This window comes from Trichomycterus rosablanca, chromosome 13 (genome assembly GCF_030014385.1).
Source record: "Trichomycterus rosablanca isolate fTriRos1 chromosome 13, fTriRos1.hap1, whole genome shotgun sequence".
NCBI lineage: Eukaryota > Metazoa > Chordata > Actinopteri > Siluriformes > Trichomycteridae > Trichomycterus > Trichomycterus rosablanca.
In genome coordinates this window covers 9,182,001-9,204,821 of record NC_086000.1, presented here as the reverse complement: position 1 = coordinate 9,204,821, position 22,821 = coordinate 9,182,001, and the positions used below count along the sequence as shown (strand labels likewise).

Below are 22,821 nucleotides of genomic sequence, written 5' to 3'. Positions count from 1 at the left end.
TTATCGCTAAACTTAATTGCTACTTTTTAAAAAAAAAAATATTTTTCACCACACTTTCCTCGCTTTCACTTGCTTGTACGGCAAGATAACCAGGTGAACTAAACGCTCACTGGGCTACCTAGTGGCGGGTGGCGTAAGCTCGCTCGCTCGTAACTCAGATCTCGGCTCGTATCACAAAGCAAAAAATCGACCAAGTGACAGCTCGTATCTCGGAAAAATTCGTAAGTTGGGTCACTCGTAAGTCAAGGTTCCACTGTACAGCCTGTAATAATACAAAATATTAGAGATGGGACGATCGATCGGCTATGAATCGGTATCGGCCGATTTTTAATCAAAATATGCTATCGACGATCGGTCGATATTTCCCAAATGTAGCCGATCCGATTGTGTGATATATAAAGATCACGTTAAGCTTAACAGCTCAGTGGATTGATCCAGACTTTGAGCTACGACGCACCAACCATTGCATCAAAATTAATTAACCATCACACAAAAACCACAGTGAAAGCTCTTCACGACCTAAAATAACATCATTAACGTTGTGCATCATACATACGATGCAATTTTGCTGATTGAAATATTTACTTTAAAAAGATAATTCAACCCGGTCACATCTGAGTCGATTCTATCAGCACGTTATATAAACTCCTGGTTCACTTTGGTAAATCGTGAGCGGTTCTTACTTGTGATGTAGATGAGAACAGAAAACGTTACAGAGCCAATCAGAGGCAAAAGTTTATTCATTACTAAATTTGTTAGTTCAGGATCATCTGCTGAACTTTTAGCTCCTTAGACGGAACGAGTCTGACTCGGTTACAGATCTGTGGTAATAGCAGTTTAATTAAGCTTTATAATTAAGCTTTTTAATGTAAAAGAGTCACACAAACTGTTCTGAAGTTACTGCTGTTTATTTAAAACTACATTTTATTAATACAACGACATTTAATTAATAACAGTAAACACAGAGAGATAACTGAGAAGAGAAACTTACGCTTTGCATGAAAACGAATCGAATCATGAATCATGAATCACTTAGCGACACTGAACAAAGCGTCTCTCTTAAAGGCGCGCACACACACACACACACGCGCGTTTTGCGTGTTGCGTTTGTCTCCGGTTTATCTTCACTGTGAGGCTCTTTTTAAGTTTTTTTTCAGACTGAACTGGATAACATTAAACCTGCGTGCGTGTGTGTGTGTGGGCATGTACACACCATGATCTAAGACCTTCTATTTTTGCATTTTCCCCCATTTTCCACAATCTAATCGTATTCCTCTTAACTGATGTTGACCTCCACTCTGACTGAGGAGAGCCGTGACTATCACACGCCCCCTCCGACCCGACTGCATCTTTTCACCTTCATGAGGCGAGTTCATATGTGGATCAGCTTTGTGTGTGGACACACCCTGATCCCCATTATCCCCCATCTCTGTGCAGGCGCCGTCAATCAGCCAGCAGAGGCCTTTATTACATCAGTTACGAGGTCCACTCTGGTGCCCTCCTTAAACAACAGCCAATCGTTGTTCGTGTAGGTGCCCAGCCTGCCGGATGGCAGAGCTGAGTTTCGAACCGCTAGAGTGTTTTACCGCTGCGCCACCTTAGCGCCCCATGATCTAAGACTTTTAACCTGATTTACTCACTTTTGTTGCCGGTGGTTTAGACATTAATGGCTGTATATTGAGTTATTTTGAGGGAAGAATAAATTTACACTGTTATATAAGCTGCACACAGACTACTTTTCATTGTGTCAAAGTGTCATTTTGTCAGTGTTGTCCCATGAAAAGATATACTTAAATATCTGCAGAAATGTGAGGGGTGTACTCACTTTTGTGATACACTGTATATACCAATCACCCATAACATTAAAACCACCTCCTTGTATCTACACACAATGTCCATTTTATCAGCTTCACTTACCATAAAGAAGCACTTTGTAGTTCTACAATTACTGACTGTAGTCCATCTGTTTCTCTACATACCTTTTTAACCTGCTTTCAACACAGAGTAGGTGTTATTTAGGTGGTGAATCATTCTCAGCACTGCAGTGACGCTGACATGGTGGTGGTGTGTTAGTGTGTGTTGTGCTGGTATGAGTGGATCAGACACAGCAGCGCTGCTGGAGTTTTTAAATACCGTGTATACTCACTGTCCACTCCTACCTAGTTGGTCCACCTTGTAGATGTAAAGTCAGAGACGATCGCTCATCTATTGCTGCTGTTTGAGTTGGTCATCTTCCAGACCTTCATCAGCAGTCACAGGACGCTGCCCACGGGGCGCTGTTGGCTGGATGTTTTTGGTTGGTGGACTATTCTCAGTCCGGCAGTGACAGTGAGGTGTTTAAAAACTCCATCAGCACTGCTGTGTCTGATTTACTCATACCAGCAGTGTTACTGCAGTGCTGAGAATGATCCACCACCCAAATAATACCTGCTCTGTGGTGGTCCTGTGGTGGTCCTGACCATTGAAGAACAGCATGAAAGGGGGCTAACAAAGCATGCAGAGAAACAGATGGACTACAGTCAGTAATTATAGAACTATAAAGCGCTTCTACAGTATATGGTGAGTGTAGAAACAAGGAGGTGGTCATAATGTCAAGGTTATTAAATCCCATTACGGCTTTTATACAATGTGCTTTAACTGCATCTTTAGCTTTAACTGCACATTGAACCTGTCAATAAATAACTGCAAAAATGTGAGTGCCTGTACATACTCAACGATCATCAATCTATACACATTTGCCTTCACTGGTGCTCAGTACTGTTCTTGAACATGTTTGTATAAAAACACTAGAACAGAAAATGTAGTCAGCACTAGGGCTGTCGCGCTAACCGCAATTTTGAAATATCGCGGTATAGACCAGCCAACTGCAGGGCATGCTGGACAACCGCAACACCGCGATATTCACGTTTTTTCTTTCTTTCTTCTCCTTTTTTTTATTGTTGCAGGTCCATCTTGTTTTATACGCTTACATTCGTGCGTAATAAATGTTAAATAAATTCATAATGAAAATGAGCTAGGAGCGACATTTTCCCGCAACCTGTTCTCATGCGTTGCTGCTGAGTGTCAGGCTTTGTGTTTTAAAATGTAAACAATCGCAACAGGAATTATAGGCAAGTTTATTAATGATTAAATTGAGTTCACACTCAATAAATACTTGTAATTTAGACTATATTTAAACAGCCTTGGCGAACTAAAACACTTAATGACGGTATGGCATTGCAGCCTGCAGATTCTCTCTTGCTGGCTTGCTGGAATGATTTAAATGCATTTTTTCGTTGAATAAAAATGTATTGAAACGAATAATAACTTGAAACGTAGTATATATTGTTATGTTAATTATACCTACTAAATAGATGGTTAATAGTGGCGCGATAACCAGGCTAGGCTTTCTCTGATCTCTAAAGTCGCATGCAGGTACAGTACACGTGTATTAATGCAACGAGCACCATCAGAGAGAGTTTTAGTACCGAGGGGAACATCGCTACCCCACTCAGATCCTCTCTAAAACACATCAGGTGAACATGTTGGTTCTTCTAGCGCGCATGATAACGCAGGTTTAAACTCTTACAGACTTTATTCTTTATTCTATTTTTTTACCATATTTTGATTAGATGTGCATTTAAAATATTTAGCCTAAACACTTTTTTTTCGTTTCACAGTGTATATCTAACCTAGGCTAGAAGCTTATTTAAACCTTTTTTTAATAGAGAAAAGACGCGCATCCCTGCTCTGTTCTGTATTTAACAATAGCCTAAACACGCATTTCATTGGTCTTAAAGCCGTCTCATCTTTGTCATTTTAAAGCAATAATATATCGAATCATAGCCTAACAATAAAGCTTGTTTATATAGCTCTAAAATCCAGATCAATTAAGTAATTTTCAAAAACAACAAAAAAATGGCGATATTACCGCATACCGCGATATTGAGACAGGCTGAATATCGCAAGGGGAAATTCTGTCACCGCGACAGCCCTAGTCAGCACGTGCACCATGTGACATGTGCCTGAAGACTTTCACTGTCCTCAACTTGACTCAGCTCTTCAACACTTTGTGTGTGTATGTGTGTGTGTGTAAGAGAGAGACGGAGCTCACTGATTGGTTGTGGGGGTGCTTACTTTTTGAGGCGATAACACGAAAGCTAAGGAGCGCTCTGCATAGGGTGTGTTCAAACACCTAGTGAGCTGCCTTGCTGTCTTACTGCCTACATAGGCAGCTGCCTCAGTAGAGAGGATTCTAATAAGTCAATGACTTATTATAAGGCAGGTTATTCGAACGCGCTACTTAGACAGCGATTCCATCGGGTTTTGCTTGCTAAGCTAACAGTTAGTATCTTGCCATTCAAAACCATGGGATCGCGATACTCGGATTTCAGCAGAGAATACATAGATGGCATATGCTGGCAGTCTACAATCCACTATTAATTAAGTGACAGCACCCTGTCGCACATTGTTTTGGGTTAAGCTTATGACAGCTAGTACATATAATGTTTTATGTCCCCCTTTAAAAAGGTCATTCATTTATTTCCAACAGCTGACACTTGCTTCCAATTAAGGCCGCAGCTACAGTCTGTAATAAAAACACATTTCTGACACACACCCCAAGCTACCCTCAGTGTGAGTACTGCGTACAGTCATATTTGGGGTTTCCAATCTGGATTTAAATAAGGATGACTAAGGTATTACACATTAAAATCACAAACAGAAGCTGTTTTGTGTCAGTATGAGGTCTGAAGGAAAATAGTTCACCCCTTACCTACTCCCCTTCCTGTCTCCTACAAACCCCCTAAATCCTGTCTACCCATACCTAATTGTGTCACCATTTGTTCACTAAGCCAAAAACACTTTTGTCCATCCTTGTCCTATATTACCCACTATAAAACCAACACCCTTCCAGTACCCCCTCTGATCACCCTTCCTCATCTTCTCTTTGATCCTTGTCTCCTGTATTACCCACTATAAAACCAACACCCTTCCAGTACCCCCTCTGATCACCCTTCCTCATCTTCTCTTTGATCCTTGTCTCCTGTATTACCCACTATAAAACCAACACCCTTCCAGTACCCCCTCTGATCACCCTTCCTCATCTTCTCTTTGATCCTTGTCTCCTGTATTACCCACTATAAAACCAACACCCTTCCAGTACCCCCTCTGATCACCCTTCCTCATCTTCTCTTTGATCCTTGTCTCCTGTATTACCCACTATAAAACCAACACCCTTTCAGTACCCCCTCTGATCAGCCTTCCTCATCTTCTCTTTGATCCTTGTCTCCTGTATTACCCACTATAAAACCAACACCCTTCCAGTACCCCCTCTGATCAGCCTTCCTCATCTTCTCTTTGATCCTTGTCTCCTGTATTACCCACTATAAAACCAACACCCTTCCAGTACCCCCTCTGATCAGCCTTCCTCATCTTCTCTTTGATCCTTGTCTCCTGTATTACCCACTATAAAACCAACACCCTTCCAGTACCCCCTCTGATCAGCCTTCCTCATCTTCTCTTTGATCCTTGTCTCCTGTATTACCCACTATAAAACCAACACCCTTCCAGTACCCCCTCTGATCACCCTTCCTCATCTTCTCTTTGATCCTTGTCTCCTGTATTACCCACTATAAAACCAACACCCTTCCAGTACCACCTCTGATCAGCCTTCCTCATCTTCTCTTTGATCCTTGTCTCCTGTATTACCCACTATAAAACCAACACCCTTCCAGTACACCCCCCCCCCCCCCGATCACCCTTCCTCATCTTCTCTTTGATCCCTGTAACTCTTCCCCTCATTTCTTGTGTATATAAAGTCTCCCCAGAATATGCCTAGTTAGATCCTGTCGGTCTTCCAAAATGTGCCCATACACCTGTATGTGTTAATAAAGACTCTTTGGACGAAGACCTGGTCTCCTGACTCCTGTGTATGCAGAATTTCTAACAGGTCTGATTACATGTTCAACTCTGCACATGTGGATCTGCACGTATCTTGTAAGTGATACGTACCATCTGCATTTCTATTAATTGATTAGCATATTTAATTTGCACTGGTGGTGCATTGTTTGCTACAAACTCATTAAGAACTTAAAGACCACACCACGCCTCCCCTCCACTGATGCTGACCTCCACCCTGGTTGAAAAGAGCCGAGACTGACACACACCCCCTCTGACGTGTGCAGTAGCCGACCGCATCTTTTCACCTGCACAGGGCGAGTTCATATGTGGATCAGCTTTGTGTACGGAGAGACACACCCTGATCAATGCAGTATTCCTCGTCTCTGTCCAGGCGCCATCAATCAGCCAGCAGAGGTCACAATTGCCGATCGTTGTTCCTGAAAGCGCTCAGCCTGCTGGATAGCAGAGCTGAGTCTCAAACCCACAAGTTCGAAAAGTCAGCTCTGTTGTGCTAGCGTGTTTTACCGCTGTGCCACCTGAGCACCAGCGCGTGACTTTTTGATGTGTTTTAGAGGCAATTGGGTGGGTTATGCTAGCCCACTACCACTGAGATTAGTGTTCGAATGTCAGCGGTGCTTTCAGACAGCTGGGTATCTATACAGACAAGATTGGCTATGTCTGAGGTGGGGAGTGGCCGAAGACCTGTGATGGATTCATGGTATTCCTGCCTTGTGCACAGTGTTTCACAGTGAAACCAGGCCAGCCATGACCCTAACCAGGATAAAGAAATTGATGAAAATGAAAAAAGTGCAGCGCTTTGATGGGATGCTTTAATCTTGTCATTAATAAGTTAAACTAATAATGTTATTTGTAAAGGGACAGTGGTAGCCTAGTGGGTAGAGCTTTGAGCTATTAACCGGAAGATTGGTGGTTCAAATCCAGGCTCTGCTATGCAGCCACTGTTGGGTCCTTGAGCAAGACCCTTAACCCTGTCTGCTCCAGGGGCGCTGTAAGGTGGCTGACCCTGCGCTCTGACCCCAGCTCCCAAAACAAGCTGGGATATGCGATGAAAGAATTTCATTGTACTGTACACCTGTATACTGGGCCTCATGGCAGTTTTCCAACAGGATAACGACCCCAAACACAACCTCCAAGATGAAAACTGCCTTGCTGAGGAAGCTGAAGGTAAAGGTGATGGACTAAACCCAATTGAGCACCTGTGGCGCATCCTCAAGTGGAAGGTGGAGGAGTTCAAGGTGTCTAACATCCACCAGCTCCGTGATGTCATCATGGAGGAGTGGAAGAGGATTCCAGTAGCAACCTGTGCAGCTCTGGTGAATTCCATGCCCAGGAGGGTTAAGGCAGTGCTGGATAATAATGGTGGTCACACAAAATATTGACACTTTGGGCACAATTTGGACATGTTCACTGTGGGGTGTACTCACTTATGTTGCCAGCTATTTAGACATTAATGGCTGTGTGTTGAGTTATTTTCAGAAGACAGTAAATCTACACTGCTATACAAGCTGTACACTGACTACTCTAAGTTACAGTGCCTTGCAAAAGTATTCGGCCCCCTTGAACTTTTCAACCTTTTGCCACATTTCAGGCTTCAAACATAACGATGTGAAATTGTAATTTTTTGTGAAGAATCAACAACAAGTGGGACACAATCGTGAAGTAGAACGAAATTTATTGGATATTTTAAACTTTTTTTAGAAATAAAAAACTAAAAAGTGGGGCGTGCAATATTATTCAGCCCCTTTACTTTCAGTGCAGCAAACTCACTCCAGAAGTTCAGTGAGGATCTCTGAATGATCCAATGTTGACCTAAATGACTGATGGTGATAAATAGAATCCACCTGTGTGTAATCAAGTCTCCGTATAAATGCACCTGCTCTGTGATAGTCTCAGAGTTCTGTTTAAAGCGCAGAGAGCATCATGAAGACCAAGGAACACACCAGGCAGGTCCGAGATACTGTTGTGGAGAAGTTTAAAGCCGGATTTGGATACAAAAAGATTTCCCAAGCTTTAAACATCTCAAGGAGCACTGTGCAAGCGATCATATTGAAATGGAAGGAGTATCAGACCACTGCAAATCTACCAAGACCCGGCCGTCCCTCTAAACTTTCAGCTCAAACAAGGAGAAGACTGATCAGAGATGCAGCCAAGAGGCCCATGATCACTCTGAATGAACTGCAGAGATCTACAGCTGAGGTGGGAGACTCTGTCCATAGGACACAATCAGTCGTACACTGCACAAATCTGACCTTTATGGAAGAGTGGCAAGAAGAAAGCCATTTCTCAAAGATATCTATAAAAAGTCACCTGGGAGACACACCAAACATGTGGAAGAAGGTGCTCTAGTCAGATGAAACCAAAATCAAACTTTTTGGCCACAATGCAAAACGTTATGTTTGGCGTAAAAGCAACGCAGCTCATCACCCTGAACACACCATCCCCACTGTCAAACATGGTGGTGGCAGCATCATGGTTTGGGCCTGCTTTTCTTCAGCAGGGACAGGGAAGATGGTTAAAATTGATGGGAAGATGGATGGAGCCAAATACAGGACCATTCTGGAAGAAAACCTGTTGCAGTCTGCAAAAGACCTGAGACTGGGACGGAGATTTATCTTCCAACAAGACAATGAACCAAAACATAAAGCAAAATCTACAATGGAATGGTTCACAAATAAACGTATCCAGGTGTTAGAATGGCCAAGTCAAAGTCCAGACCTGAATCCCATCGAGAATCTGTGGAAAGAGCTGAAAACTGCTGTTCACAAACGCTCTCCATCCAACCTCACTGAGCTCGAGCTGTTTTGCAAGGAAGAATGGGCAAAAATTTCTGTCTCTCGATGTGCAAAACTGATAGAGACATACCCCAAGCGACTTGCAGCTATAATCACAGCAAAAGGTGGCGCTACAAAGTATTAACGCAAGGGGGCTGAATAATATTGCACGCCCCACTTTTCAGTTTTTTATTTCTAAAAAAAGTTTAAAATATCCAATACATTTCGTTTCACTTCACGATTGTGTCCCACTTGTTGTTGATTCTTCACAAAAAATTACAATTTCATATCGTTATGTTTGAAGCCTGAAATGTGGCAAAAGGTTGAAAAGTTCAAGGGGGCCGAATACTTTTGCAAGGCACTGTATATCCAAGTTTCATGTCTATAGTGTTGTCCCATGAAAAGATATAATGAAATATTTGCAGAAATGTGAGGGGTGTACTCACTTTTGTGATACACTGTATGTACTGTATATATGACAAATAAAGTATATTTTATTTACGAGGCAACTAATACAAAGTACTAAAATTTGCTACTAAGTTTAATGCATTGTTTAAACCCACAAGACATGGCTGGTAAAAATGTTAAACCTTTGGGTGGAACCTGTCGTAGTCTTTAGCTGTTGTAGCCCATCTGATTCGTCAGATGTTTCCTCCTAATTCTAATTCTACCATCTGCATGTTACAATAAAAATCGAGAGACCGGGTCAAGAGACCAGACCGCATTTTTTGATCTTAAAATGGTAAGATGGTATTAGTAAGACTTGAAGAAGGCTTGTAGACTCAGATTCTTGTTAAAAGCCAACAGGAATGCAGTTGTAGTGCATTCTGAGATGCCTGTTTGGTCACCATGGTGCAAAGAGAGATCATTTGGGTTACCATAAATATAAGAGTTTATAAAAGCCAGGCACCAACAACCATGCTTCAGTCATTTTTATTCTCAAGTTTGATCATTAAGTGAACTGTATCCTTCTGGTCTATTAACTAAACATTCCATAAAACTTTCCTCTTCACCCTGAACTCCTTATAAGACCAGAATAAGAATAAATCAGGCTTTTTCTGTAAAAAAAAAAAAAAAAAGCTAACATGACGCGCATCCTTTAGACTCTAGCCTCATTTTCCTACTTCTCAGCGTTCTAATAATACTCACAAACAGTGACTAGCCCACGATATGCTGTTTCTTTGGCCTCAGAAACGCAAGGCCAGAGAAAGCTCCAAGAATGCATAATCTGACCCAACTCTAAAAATATGGCAGTTAGCTGCTTTATAAGGAAACAGTGAGCGTGAGGCTTTTAGGAGTAATTTTATGCACACAGCATGCGTTACCCTTTTGATTATAAGTGCTTCAAACTGGATGTAAGATTACCAGCATTATAATTTGATAATCTCAACCCTGCTTGGGTGGCACAGCAGTCTAGCTCACCACCACTGAGATCAGGGTTTAAATCAAAGCGGTGCTATTAGCTGTTCTACACAGACATAAATACCTACGTCTGAGGTGAGAGGGAGTTGGGCTGTGACTGAAGCCCTGTAAAGCAGGGGTTTTCAACCTTCCACCGACGCGGCACGGAGCCCGTTACGGTTCCCGAACTTGACTTTGAACCGGTTCCGCGTGTTTCCACCGAAAAAAGAGGTTCCAGACAGAGAACTAGCGGGCCAATCTGGCACCACAGAATACTTGGTTTTTCAGCCCGAACCGTGACGTCCGTCAGTGGGCGTGTCATGTTGTACAGCATAGCGTGTTAGCAAAAATGCCGTCAGCTGGGGTCTCGTATGGAGCTTAATGCTGCATTTTTATCTTTTAAAGTTCTCCTGATTACATTTTGAGCCAGTTTGCCTCTGATATTTTCAAAGCGCCGTTAAAAAGGTGAATTGTGTGATATTACGAGATAAAAGTGACAACGGAAAACGCTATGAAAAATAAAGCGTGAAGCTTTCTCGACCCCCCGAGCTGCATAAACACACGTGAAGTAAATCCAGTTAAACACAGATACATGTGGTGTTTTAGAGTAGATTTGATGGTTATTTCACACAGATGGATGTTCGTGTTGTGGAACTTTAGTGATCTTTCACCGCTCAAGCCGAGCGCTGAGCAAATCGGCTATTTGCGCCGAGAGTCGCGGTGAAAGCGAAGCGCAAAACTCCTCTCACGTCAATAAACTAAAGAAAACAACAATTAAAACAAACACGTCACGTCTTCTTATCACCGATAGTTAGATTGATGCTTTTTACATAAAAACAAACATCTGTAACAGCAGCACAAATGCTCGCACATAATCCACACACTCCGCCATGTTATTACTTCTCTTAACTCTTAGTAAGTAACGCCCACCGATGATGACGCTGCTTGGTTCTCAAAAACTGGTGGTTCTCAATAGAACACCAAGGTTCAGAGAAACCCGAACAGAACCGGTTCAAGAACCATGGTTTTCTTTGGTGGAAAAGGGGTACCTGTGGGGGAGTACCTGTCTGGGGGGGGGCGAGAGTGCCTGACCAGGGGGCGTGACATTACGAGATTTTTTTTACTTCTAAAACTAAAGCAATTCATGTTTCACCCACAGGAGACATATTTGATTAGTCTCACTGACCACGCACACACGCACGTTTAATGTTATCCAGTTCAGTCTGAAAAAACCCTTAAAACTAGGGCTAACAGTGAAGATAAACCGGTGACAAAAGCGACGACCGCTGTTATAGGACGTGTGTGTGTCTTTAAGAGAGATGCTCTGTTAACAGTATCGATATAAGTGATTCAGGAGTCGATTCATTTTGAGTCGCAGCGTAAATTTCTTTGGGCTATCAACTCAAAGGTTGAGAGTTTGAATCTCAGCTCTGCCATGCAACCACTCTTGGGCCCTTGAGCAAGGCCCTTAACCCTCTCTGCTCCAGGGGCGCCGTACGATGGCTGACCCTGCACTCTGACCCCAACTCCTAAAAAAAGCTGGGATTCGTAAAGAAAGTATTTCGTTGTACTGTACGCCTGTATATGGATATATCACAAATAAAGCCGTTCTATTCTAAAACTAAAAATGAAATATCCTCAAGTGCCAAACATGAAATAATAATAATAAAAAAATTCATTTGATTTTGAAACAGGTGCCTGCCAGTTTCAGCTCTTCTAAGCCAGCACAGGGGGCAGAGCAGGCAGGCAGGAGTTGAAGAAATTGAATTGGATAAGAGTGGAATTGGTTATGATTAGATTAGGAGAAAGATGGCAAGAAATCAACTACACTACTGACAGTGAACTAGATTTAACATGTTTAGAATGGTAATACACAATGTAATACACAATTTAAGACTCATCCTAAGCTAATACTACCACTCTCGAGTTGCTTTACAGTAGGCATCTCCAAAACCCAGCCCAGCAGTCAAAATTTGGGGAATTTTACTCAATGTTAAAACTGTCATGGACTTCCCTCCACAGTCACATGACCTAAACCCTACTGAGCACTTATGAAGTCACTTGAAGAAAAAGGAAGGCAAGCATTCAGTAACATAAGATGGTCTTTGGAATACTGTGAAATCATGCTGGGATATTATAGGTCATCAGATTTAGCAGTCTGGCTCATCCTAGCTTGAATGTATGATGTTATTTTGGCAAACTGGGACAGCATGTCCTTAAAGATACTGACATTAATGTCTTTTTAAATGGGCTTTTAACATTTAAAGATTTAACTCTTCACTACAGGTTGACTTTTCACTGCTAAACTGATTAATGTTTGTGACAATGAAGATTGTATTATATTGTATTATATTATATAGCAGTCTCAGACTTTTGGTCTTTTGGTCTAATACGCTAGCACACTTCAAACATCTGATCACTCTGATCGAATGTCAGCAGAGCCACCGACCACGTCGTGTGTCCACACAAACACAGTTGGCCGGGTTTGAGGTAGAGAAGGTCAGACGGAGTCTTTTTTCACTGCTTGAGGTGACTTCTGGGACCGGTCATTCATAGAAACTTAGTATAGCACTCTGTACGCAATACGGCTATGTGAGGGAACCCAACGCCAGCAGGTGATCCGGCTCTTCTTGATCAGATCGGGGGTGTGCAAGTGGCAGCAGATTTAAAATCAAGAATTGGAAATAACAACATTGAGAGTTAAAATATTTTACTCTAATGGCTATTTTGTGATAACATTAGCTACACTGGTAGCTTAACCTTAACATTGATTGCTTCATCATACCTGAATATTAGTACACCAAAAAAAATTTACCCTAAATCACAAGCATGTATTGTGATATTTACACTGATCAGCCATAACATTAAAACCACCTCCTTGTTTCTACACTCACTGTTTATTTTATCATCTCCACTTACCATATAGAAGCACTTTGTAGTTCTACAATTACTGACTGTAGTCCATCTGTTTCTCTGCATGCCCTCTTTCAGGCTGTTCTTCAATGCCCAGGACCACTACAGAGTAGGTATTATTTAGGTAGTGGATCATTCTCAGCACTGCAGTGACGCTGACATGGTGGTGGTGTGTTAGTGGATCAGACACAGCAGCGCTGCTGGAGTTTTTAAATACCGTGTCCACTCACTGTCCACTCTATTAGACACTCCTACCTAGTTGGTCCACCTTGTAGATGTAAAGTCAGAGACGATCGCTCATCTATTGCTGCTGTTTGAGTCGGTCATCTTCTAGACCTTCATCAGTGGTCACAGGACGCTGCCCACGGGGCGCTGTTGGCTGGATATATTTTTGGTTGGTGGACTATTCTCAGTCCAGCAGTGACAGTGAGGTGTTTAACTCCATCAGCATTGCTGTGTTTTATCCACTCATACCAGCACAACACACACTAACACACCACCACCCTGTCAGTGTCAATGCAGTGCTGAGAATGATCCACCACCCAAATAATACCTGCTCTGTAGCGGTCCTGTGGGGGTCCTGACCACTAAAGAACAGCATGAAAGGGGGCTAACAAAGCATGCAGAGAAACTGATGGACTGTGGAGCTGATAAAAAGGACAGCGAGTGTAGAAACAAGGAGGCGGTCATAATGTTATGGTCGATCGTGTATATTGCAATTTCACATTGCTCATCATTACTTAAACTTATCCTACAGTCATGGGAAGCCACCTCACAAAGAGAATATGTTGCTTAATTTTTTTGCGCAACAAATTCAGTTCCCTAAACACCACAAAAATATTTGATCTCAAGTAGAAACCTGCCCTTTACATCCACTGCTTACTCTTTACTCTTACTCAATAGAGAAACCACTTAGAAGGAAGTATGGTAAAGTGCAGCCAAGGATTTAAAAATGTGAAGAAATGATTGGCAAATTGTTTCTTTAATTCTTTGTATGTAACAAATGTAACAAAGCCTTTTAAACCACACCCACAGACATGTTGGGATAAAAAGAAAGAACAAATCTGGACTGGACAGGGCCAGCTGTAGCCTAGTGGTTAAGGTACTGGACCAGTGATCAGAAGGTTGCTGGTTCAAGCCCCACTACAGTCAGGTTGCTGCTGTTGGGCCCTTGAGCAAGGTCCTTAACCCTCAATTGCTTAGACTGTATACTGTAACTGTAATGTAAGTCGCTTTGGATAAAGGCGTCTGCTAAATGCTGAAAATGTAAATGTAAATGCAAATGGACTGCCTGAGGATCCTGAAAACCAGAGGTGGAAAGAGTACTAAAATATTGTACTCAAGCAAAAGTACTATTACTTTAATGAATTTTTACTTAAGTACGAGTAAAATTACTAGTCTAAAAATCTACTCAAGTAAAAAGTAACTCATTTAAAATGTACTCAGAGTAAACGTTACTTAGTTACTTTTTTAACAACGGGGGGGGGCTCACCTGTGTAATGCAATCAGGACAGGTGGATATTAATGTCACAATAGTTGTGTTTAATTAAAATATAATAGACAAAAAACATGTTGATACAACAATTAAAACATTTAGGGATGTGTAATGTGTCATTTTAGTACAGACCATCCCATAAAACTTTTTTAAACTGTATAACCACTGAAATTGGCATTAATTGTAAATTCTATAGACCAGCCTTCTTTTCATCACTAACAACAGTCATACTGCAAATCTCCTAACTCAAAACAAGTCAAGGTTACAAGTGTTGTGACTTTCACTAAATGACCCAAAGAAAACCTTCAAGATGTAAGACAACACTTTGCCATTCTTTGACATCAGACTATGTTATCAAATAACGAAACATCAAACTCCAAACATGTTAAACTTTTAAAATCGCCCTTCCCTCCCTCCTCTATACGTAGATTACAGCTCCGTTTCCCCAGACGCGATTTTTTAGGGTTTTTTTACTCAGTAACGGATGTTATTTAAAATGTAGCGAATTACAATTCCTAATACGAAACATACTTCAGTAAAAGTAAAATTACTGGTTGTAAAATCTACTTTAAAAAGTACAAGTACACAAAAAAACGACTCAATTACAGTAACGCGAGTAAAAGTAATTTGTTACTTTCCACCTCTGCTAAAAACAGGCTTGAGAAACAAAAGTCCAAATACTGTTTGTGTGTTGTAAATTATACAACAGGTAGTTCCGACCTTACAATCTGATTGGTTGAGAAGCGTTCTAAACGTGCTGATATTCGTGATAACGGCACGGTCTTTTCACACCACAACTGTATTACTCCGCTGACACGCGTTGCCATTAACGACAAGCTTCATGCACACAAACGCGCACGCAGGCGACACAGCCTTTTTTTCCCGGTCGCGTTTTAAATCCATTATCTGATATACAATTTAGCGCACTGTGTAGGGAACATAACCGATTGTCTAATTCACTATCTTGTGCACTATGTAGGGAACATATATCCATGATCTGATACACAATCTAGTGCACTATTTAGGGAACATTAATGTGTTTGTAACGCGAACGGTTAGTTAAGCCAGTTAGCAGCTCCTAGTAGTTCTGTTTTCATCCATAGCCTTTGGTGTGTGCGAGAGGTTTTTTTATTTCTTTTTTTCCCTTCGGAGGTTCTTGCTTTCTTCTTCTTCTTGTTTTTCTTACCTCCCTGAAATGAGTTTTTGCAACTTGGGATGTCTGCTTTGTAGTGTTAAACTTTATATTCGTTGTGGAACTACTTTTTGGCGGAAGGTATTGTATTGTCAATATTAAAGCATATTTATTATGAAATTCAGGGCTTCTTTGATTTATTTTCTTTCTTTATTTTGTAAAAACTGTTGTATAAAAGGCACCTTCGGCTCGTGCCTGCGACCAAATCACAGCCGTGATGTTATTCGCGATAACACACTCCCTCTCATGTTCTATTGCTTAAATATCATCCTAAAAGCAATATCACAACCAACTTATTAACTCTAAAAAGAGAAGTAAAGTCATTCCTAAAGTATAAACATGGTCAACCAAAACCTCAATAGAAAGAACTGATGAATAGTTGAAATTGCTAAACTTGCAAAAACCACAAACATTCTTGGTACCCATTGTTGGTTTCATCTGATCTCCAAACAGATACGTTCGTCCTATACTAGGAATCTGCGTACCAATGGCAAGTCATGACTCGCAATGCTCTGATGTGTTGAAGGTACAAACATCATTTATTGTGTAAGACAGCTTAATGAAAAATGATGTGCTGGCTGACTGCCTGTTGCTGATTCAACAAAAGGTCAAAATTTCTCAGATTTTTGCTTAAAGGCAAAGAAGCACAAACTGGTGACTTGTTGCCAAAATTCCAACCGTTCTTTTCCTGTCAACTGATGGTAACTGACAGTATTTCTTGCGCTGAAAGAGCACTGGCATAGTGGTGACCTACTATGTCTGAGTACACAGTGCTCTAGCAAACAGAAAATAAAACCTGAATAGCTGAATGCTAAAAAGAAAATCAAACATTCTTTTTACATCTTTTTTTGAAAACTGGCAACATGCGGATCACCAGCTAATATTCACCCAAGTCAGCCCTCCCATTTTCACATTTTCTTAAACCTAGAGACATTTTATAAAGGCCCCTTTAATTACTAACAAATCGCCAGACCAATCAGATCATTATAATTAATAAAAAAATAAGTGAGGAATTTTAGAAAAAAAATAAAAAGACACTTTAAGACGATACACTTTAACACTTTATGACGATACACACACACACACACTGCCCGATTGCGTCATGCTTCCTCTCCACCAATGTCGATCCCTGCTCTGACTGAGGAGAACGAAGCTAACCCACACCCCCCTCCGACACGTATGCATTTTATCGCCTGCACTTTGAAGAGTGCAATGCAGCTCAGCGTTGTGTACGGAGAGGACACACCCTGAGAGCACTCTTTTCTCACCTCTGTGCAGGCACCATCAATCAGCCAGCAGAGGTCGTAATTGCACCAGTCATGGGAGAGAGACCCCATCCGGCTTAGTCCCGCCCATATGAACAACAGGCCAATCGTTGTTCATGTGGCCGCTAAGCCTTAGCCAGTAGGCAGAGCCGAGATTCGATACGATGTATTCGAGATCCCAGCTCTGGTTCTAGTGTGTGTTTTTACCGCTGCGCCACCTGAGTAGCATAGTTAACAACAGCTGTAGGCTTCAGTAGGCAGCAAATCATATAATATTCCTCTATAGACAATCAAGAAAGAAGCTTTCAGAGCAATAATTAAAACAGTGGATTCCAGGTATGTCTTATAGCAGTGGTCCCCAATCACAGTCGCGGACCTGTACCAGTCTGTGGGTCATTTATTACCGGCCGCACAGAAAGAATAAATAATTAGAGATCGCTACATCAGCATTAAAAGCACTACTTTTTTACGGGTGTTATTGTCCCCAATCACCCCTAGGTGGGAGCAGCGTCTCGTTGCAGCCAAAAAAGCGCATTTGTGAGTAGTACAGTAGTACAAATTCCCCCCTGCTGGTCCGTGAAATTGTATCTAATATGAAACCGGTCCGTGGTGCAAAAAAGGTTGGGGACCGCTGGCTTACAGGGCGAAAATACTTCAGGACAGTTGCTAAACCAACGTTATAAGTGAACTTGAAGCAGAGATATATAAAGTCGTCCACTTTTCTACAACAGACCTGTGGTCAAGTTGCACAGTGGAGTTTGCAAATATAGTTTAATTTGTTAAATGGAGAGCTATGGGTAATTGTACAATACTTAAATATTAAATAAACAATAAAAATTTTATTTATTGCAGCTGTTTCACGCGTAATGATTCCATCATATTTTGTATCAATTTGTGAATTAGACTAGATAGTGTGTTAGATAACGCATTCATGTTTACTACATAGTGCACTCGAAAGTATAACTAGATGATGATTTGTGTTCCTTAAATAGTGCACTAGAGTGTGTATTACATAATTATGTTCCCTACATAGTGCACTAAATTGTATATCAGATAATGGATTTATGTTCCCTACATAGTGCACTAGATAGTGTATTAGATAACACATTCATGTTCACTACATAGTGCACTAGAAAGTATAACTAGATGATGATTTGTGTTCCTTAAATAGTGCACTAGATAGTGTATGACATAATTAATTATGTTCCCTACATAGTGCACTAAATTGTATCTCATAACAGATTTATGTTCCCTACATAGTGCACTAAATTGTATATCAGATAACACATTCATGTTCACTACATAGTGCACTAGAAAGTATAACTAGATAATGATTTGTGTTCCTTAAATAGTGCACTAGATAGTGTATTACATAATTATGTTCCCTACATAGTGCACTAAATTGTATATCATAACAGATTTATGTTCCCTACATAGTGCACTAAATTGTATCTCATAACAGATTTATGTTCCCTACATAGTGCACTAAATTGTATATCAGATAACACATTCATGTTCACTACATAGTGCACTAGAAAGTATAACTAGATAATGATTTGTGTTCCTTAAATAGTGCACTAGATAGTGGATTACATAATTATGTTCCCTACATAGTGCACTAAATTGTATATCATAACAGATTTATGTTCCCTACATAGTGCACTAGATAGTGTATTACATAATGAATTATGTTCCCTACATAATGCACTAAATTGTATATCATAACAGATTTATGTTCCCTACATAGTGCACTAGATAGTGTATTACATAATTAATTATGTTCCCTACATAGTGCACTAAATTGTATATCAGATAACACATTCATGTTCACTACATAGTGCACTAGAAAGTATAACTAGATAATGATTAGTGTTCCTTAAATAGTGCACTAGATAGTGGATTACATAATTAATTATGTTTCCTACATAATGCACTAAATTGTATATCATAACAGATTTATGTTCCCTACATAGTGCACTAGATAGTGTATTACATAATTAATTATGTTCCCTACATAGTGCACTAAATTGTATATCAGATAACACATTCATGTTCACTACATAGTGCACTAGAAAGTATAACTAGATAATGATTTGTGTTCCTTAAATAGTGCACTAGATAGTGGATTACATAATGAATTATGTTCCCTACATAATGCACTAAATTGTATATCATAACAGATTTATGTTCCCTACATAGTGCACTAGATAGTGTATTACATAATGAATTATGTTCCCTACATAATGCACTAACTTGTATATCATAACAGATTTATGTTCACTACATAGTGCACTAGAAAGTATAACTAGATAATGATTTGTGTTCCTTAAATAGTGCACTAGATAGTGTATTACATAATTATGTTCCCTACATAGTGCACTAAATTGTATATCATAACAGATTTAGGTTCCCTACATAGTGCACTAGATAGTGTATTACATAATTAATTATGTTCCCTACATAGTGCACTAAATTGTATATCAGATAACAGATATATGTTCCCTACATAGTGCACGAGATAGTATTAGACAATTGATTTATGTTCCCTACACAGTGCCCTAGATAGTATTTTAGATATGAATTTATGTTCCCTGCGTAGTGCACTAGATAGTTAATTAGACAATTGATTTATGTTCCCTACACAGTGCACTAACGGATTTATGTTCCCTACATAGTGCACTAGACAGTATATTAGACACTTGATTTATGTTCCCTACACAGTGCGCTAGATTGTATATCAGATCACGGATTTAATACGCTATCGGGGGAAAAAAGTCTGTGTCGCATGAACATACATGCAAAAAAAATAGTTCTCTTTCTAATGAATTAGCAAAAGGGGGTAACAAGACAGCATTCATTAAAAATCCAGCGTATTTACCTCAGCTGTAGAGAAGTAGTCCGACTTGTTCCTAACTTCAGGAGCTAAAGACGGGCTGTGTGTAATCCTTATCTTAGATGTATGCCAAACTGTACTAGCAGCAGCACCAGCTAGCAGCAGCCTACTGTCTGTAGTGCATTCGCGGTTTAGCCTAGTCGGCTATACAATCCGAGCCCCATGAAGGAAGATAGATTAGATGTGAAACACAGACCCCAGACAGACATCTTCTGCCCTGACAGCTCCTCATCTCACACAAATCACCTGTGGGTAAAGACAGCCAGTATTAAACAGTAACTCAAGTGTAGGAAAGGCATGGAAATAGGACTGAATTCGCTCTTCATCACAGCGCAACAGCATTGTCAGTTAGATCTCCATTGAAACTGAGTCTATATAATAAACAAGACATGTAACGGGGTTAAACCCAGCCGCTAACCTGCTATCTCTTAATAGCTGCCTATTCTTGCACAGCGGATATTCTGCTTCAAACATCAAAAACAAGAACGTTACAGCATCGTGATGTTTAACGCCGAAACCATAATCCTCCCAGCCTCGACCTGACACTGCTGATCTACTGTAAAGTGTTTTACCTACCTCAGATCTCTGCGTAACTGTGAGGAATCAGCTGATGAGTGCGACGTTATGAAGACGCCATTTGGCTGGTTGTTTCCTAGCTGGGCGCTTTACATAGCGAATGCGTTTCAAAACTATCCCTTCAACAGCGACACCTACAGGATGTATTCCGTCATTTGTTATTCATTTGTTATTTAGATACATTTTCTTAAAGATACATTTAGACTAAAAACTGTACGAGGGCAAACAGGTTTTTGTTTATCATTTTTTTAAGTGTTGAAACCAAAATAGTGTGAAGGAGTTACTATACTATACTGTACTATAAAATGATGTATAGTCTTCACAAGCCTATTTTCATCAAGTGACCTGTTGCAATGTGGCTGAAGTCTGACACTTGACTGCTGCATTTTTCCTTTGCTGTTCGTAAACAACGATGTTAGTCTATGCAGATGTGGACTCCATGCAGTGCACATGCCCATTATTAAGCGAAGTGTCGTTATAACAAGAAAGTATGTCGTTATAACAAGAAAGTATGTCGTTATAACAAGAAAGTATGTCGTTATAACAAGAAAGTATGTCGTTACAACAAGAAAGTATGTCGTTATAACAAGAAAGTATGTCGTTATAACAAGAAAGTATGTCGTTATAACGAGAAAGTATGTCGTTATAACGAGAAAGTATGTCGTTATAACAAGAAAGTATGTCGTTATAACAAGAAAGTATGTCGTTATAACAAGAAAGTATGTCGTTATAACAAGAAAGTATGTCATTATAACAAGAAAGTATGTCGTTATAACAAGAAAGTATGTCGTTATAACAAGAAAGTGTCGTTATAACAAAAAAGTGTCGTTATAACAAGAAAGTATGTCATTATAAAGAAAGGATGTAATAACAAGAAAGTATGTCGTTATAACAAGAAAGTATGTCGTTATAACAAGAAAGTATGTCGTTATAACGAGAAAGTATGTCATTATAACAAGAAAGTATGTCGTTATAACAAGAAAGGATGTCGTTATAACAAGAAAGTATGTCGTTATAACAAGAAAGTATGTCATTATAACAAGAAAGTATTTCGTTATAACGAGAAAGTATTTCGTTATAACGAGAAAGTATGTCGTTATAACAAGAAAGTGTCGTTATAACAAGAAAGTGTCGTTATAACAAGAAAGTATGTCATTATAAAGAAAGGATGTAATAACAAGAAAGTATGTCGTTATAACAAGAAAGTATGTCGTTATAACAAGAAAGTATGTCATTATAACAAGAAAGTATGTCGTTATAACAAGAAAGTATGTCATTATAACAAGAAAGTATGTCGTTATAACAAGAAAGTATGTCATTATAACAAGAAAGTATGTCGTTATAACAAGAAAGTATGTCATTATAACAAGAAAGTATGTCGTTATAACAAGAAAGTGTCGTTATAACAAGAAAGTGTCGTTATAACAAAAAAGTATGTCATTATAAAGAAAGGATGTAATAACAAGAAAGTATGTCGTTATAACAAGAAAGTATGTCGTTATAACAAGAAAGTATGTCGTTATAACAAGAAAGTGTCGTTATAACAAGAAAGTGTCGTTATAACAAAAAAGTATGTCATTATAAAGAAAGGATGTAATAACAAGAAAGTATGTCGTTATAACAAGAAAGTATGTTGTTATAACAAGAAAGTATGTCGTTATAACGAGAAAGTATGTCATTATAACAAGAAAGTATGTAGTTATAACAAGAAAGTATGTCATTATAAAGAAAGGATGTCGTTATAACAAGAAAGGATGTCGTTATAACAAGAAAGTATGTCGTTATAACAAGAAAGTATGTCATTATAACAAGAAAGTATGTCATTATAACGAGAAAGTATTTCGTTATAACGAGAAAGTATTTCGTTATAACGAGAAAGTATTACGTTATAACGAGAAAGTATGTCGTTGTAACGAGAAAGTATGTCATTATAACGAGAAAGTATGTCATTATAGCAAGAAAGTATGTCGTTATAACGAGAAAGTATGTCGTTATAACGAGAAAGCATGTCATTATAAGGAGAAAAGTTCATTACCTTAAATGCTGCATAGCTGTTTTTCATTTTTTATAAATGGTTTCATTATAATCTTTCTTTAGATAAATAGACGTAATCTTAAAATTAACATAAAATAGTTTTTGCATTATGTTGACTATTTTCATTTGTTAAAGAAATCATAAAATAAGGTCTTAGGTGTTTTTCAAGCACTTATTTAAATCGGAATTACCATATGTATTCAGTAATCAGAAGGTTGCTGGTTCAAGCCCCCACCGTTGCCACTGTTGGGCCCTTGAGCAAGGCCCTTAACCCTCGATTGCTTAGACTGTAAACTGTCACAATACTGTAAGTCGCTTTGTATTAAAGCATCTGCTAAATGCTGAAAATGTAAATGTAATGTAAATAATATGGTATGTTT

At 39.6% G+C, this 22,821-nt stretch overlaps 1 protein-coding gene across 2 annotated transcripts in view; it reads right to left on the bottom strand.

The window, feature by feature from the left end:
- rnf144aa (ring finger protein 144aa) overlaps positions 1-20,459 on the bottom strand; it is a 63,009-nt gene extending 42,550 nt beyond the window's left edge. For both annotated transcript variants that reach the window (XM_063007270.1, XM_063007269.1), the window contains exons 1-2: positions 20,408-20,459; positions 19,817-20,077 (exon numbers count right to left, since the gene is read on the bottom strand). The gene's annotated coding sequence lies outside the window, so the exon portion shown is untranslated. The remainder of the gene's footprint in view (positions 1-19,816; positions 20,078-20,407) is intronic.
- Positions 20,460-22,821: the final 2,362 nt, after the last annotated feature.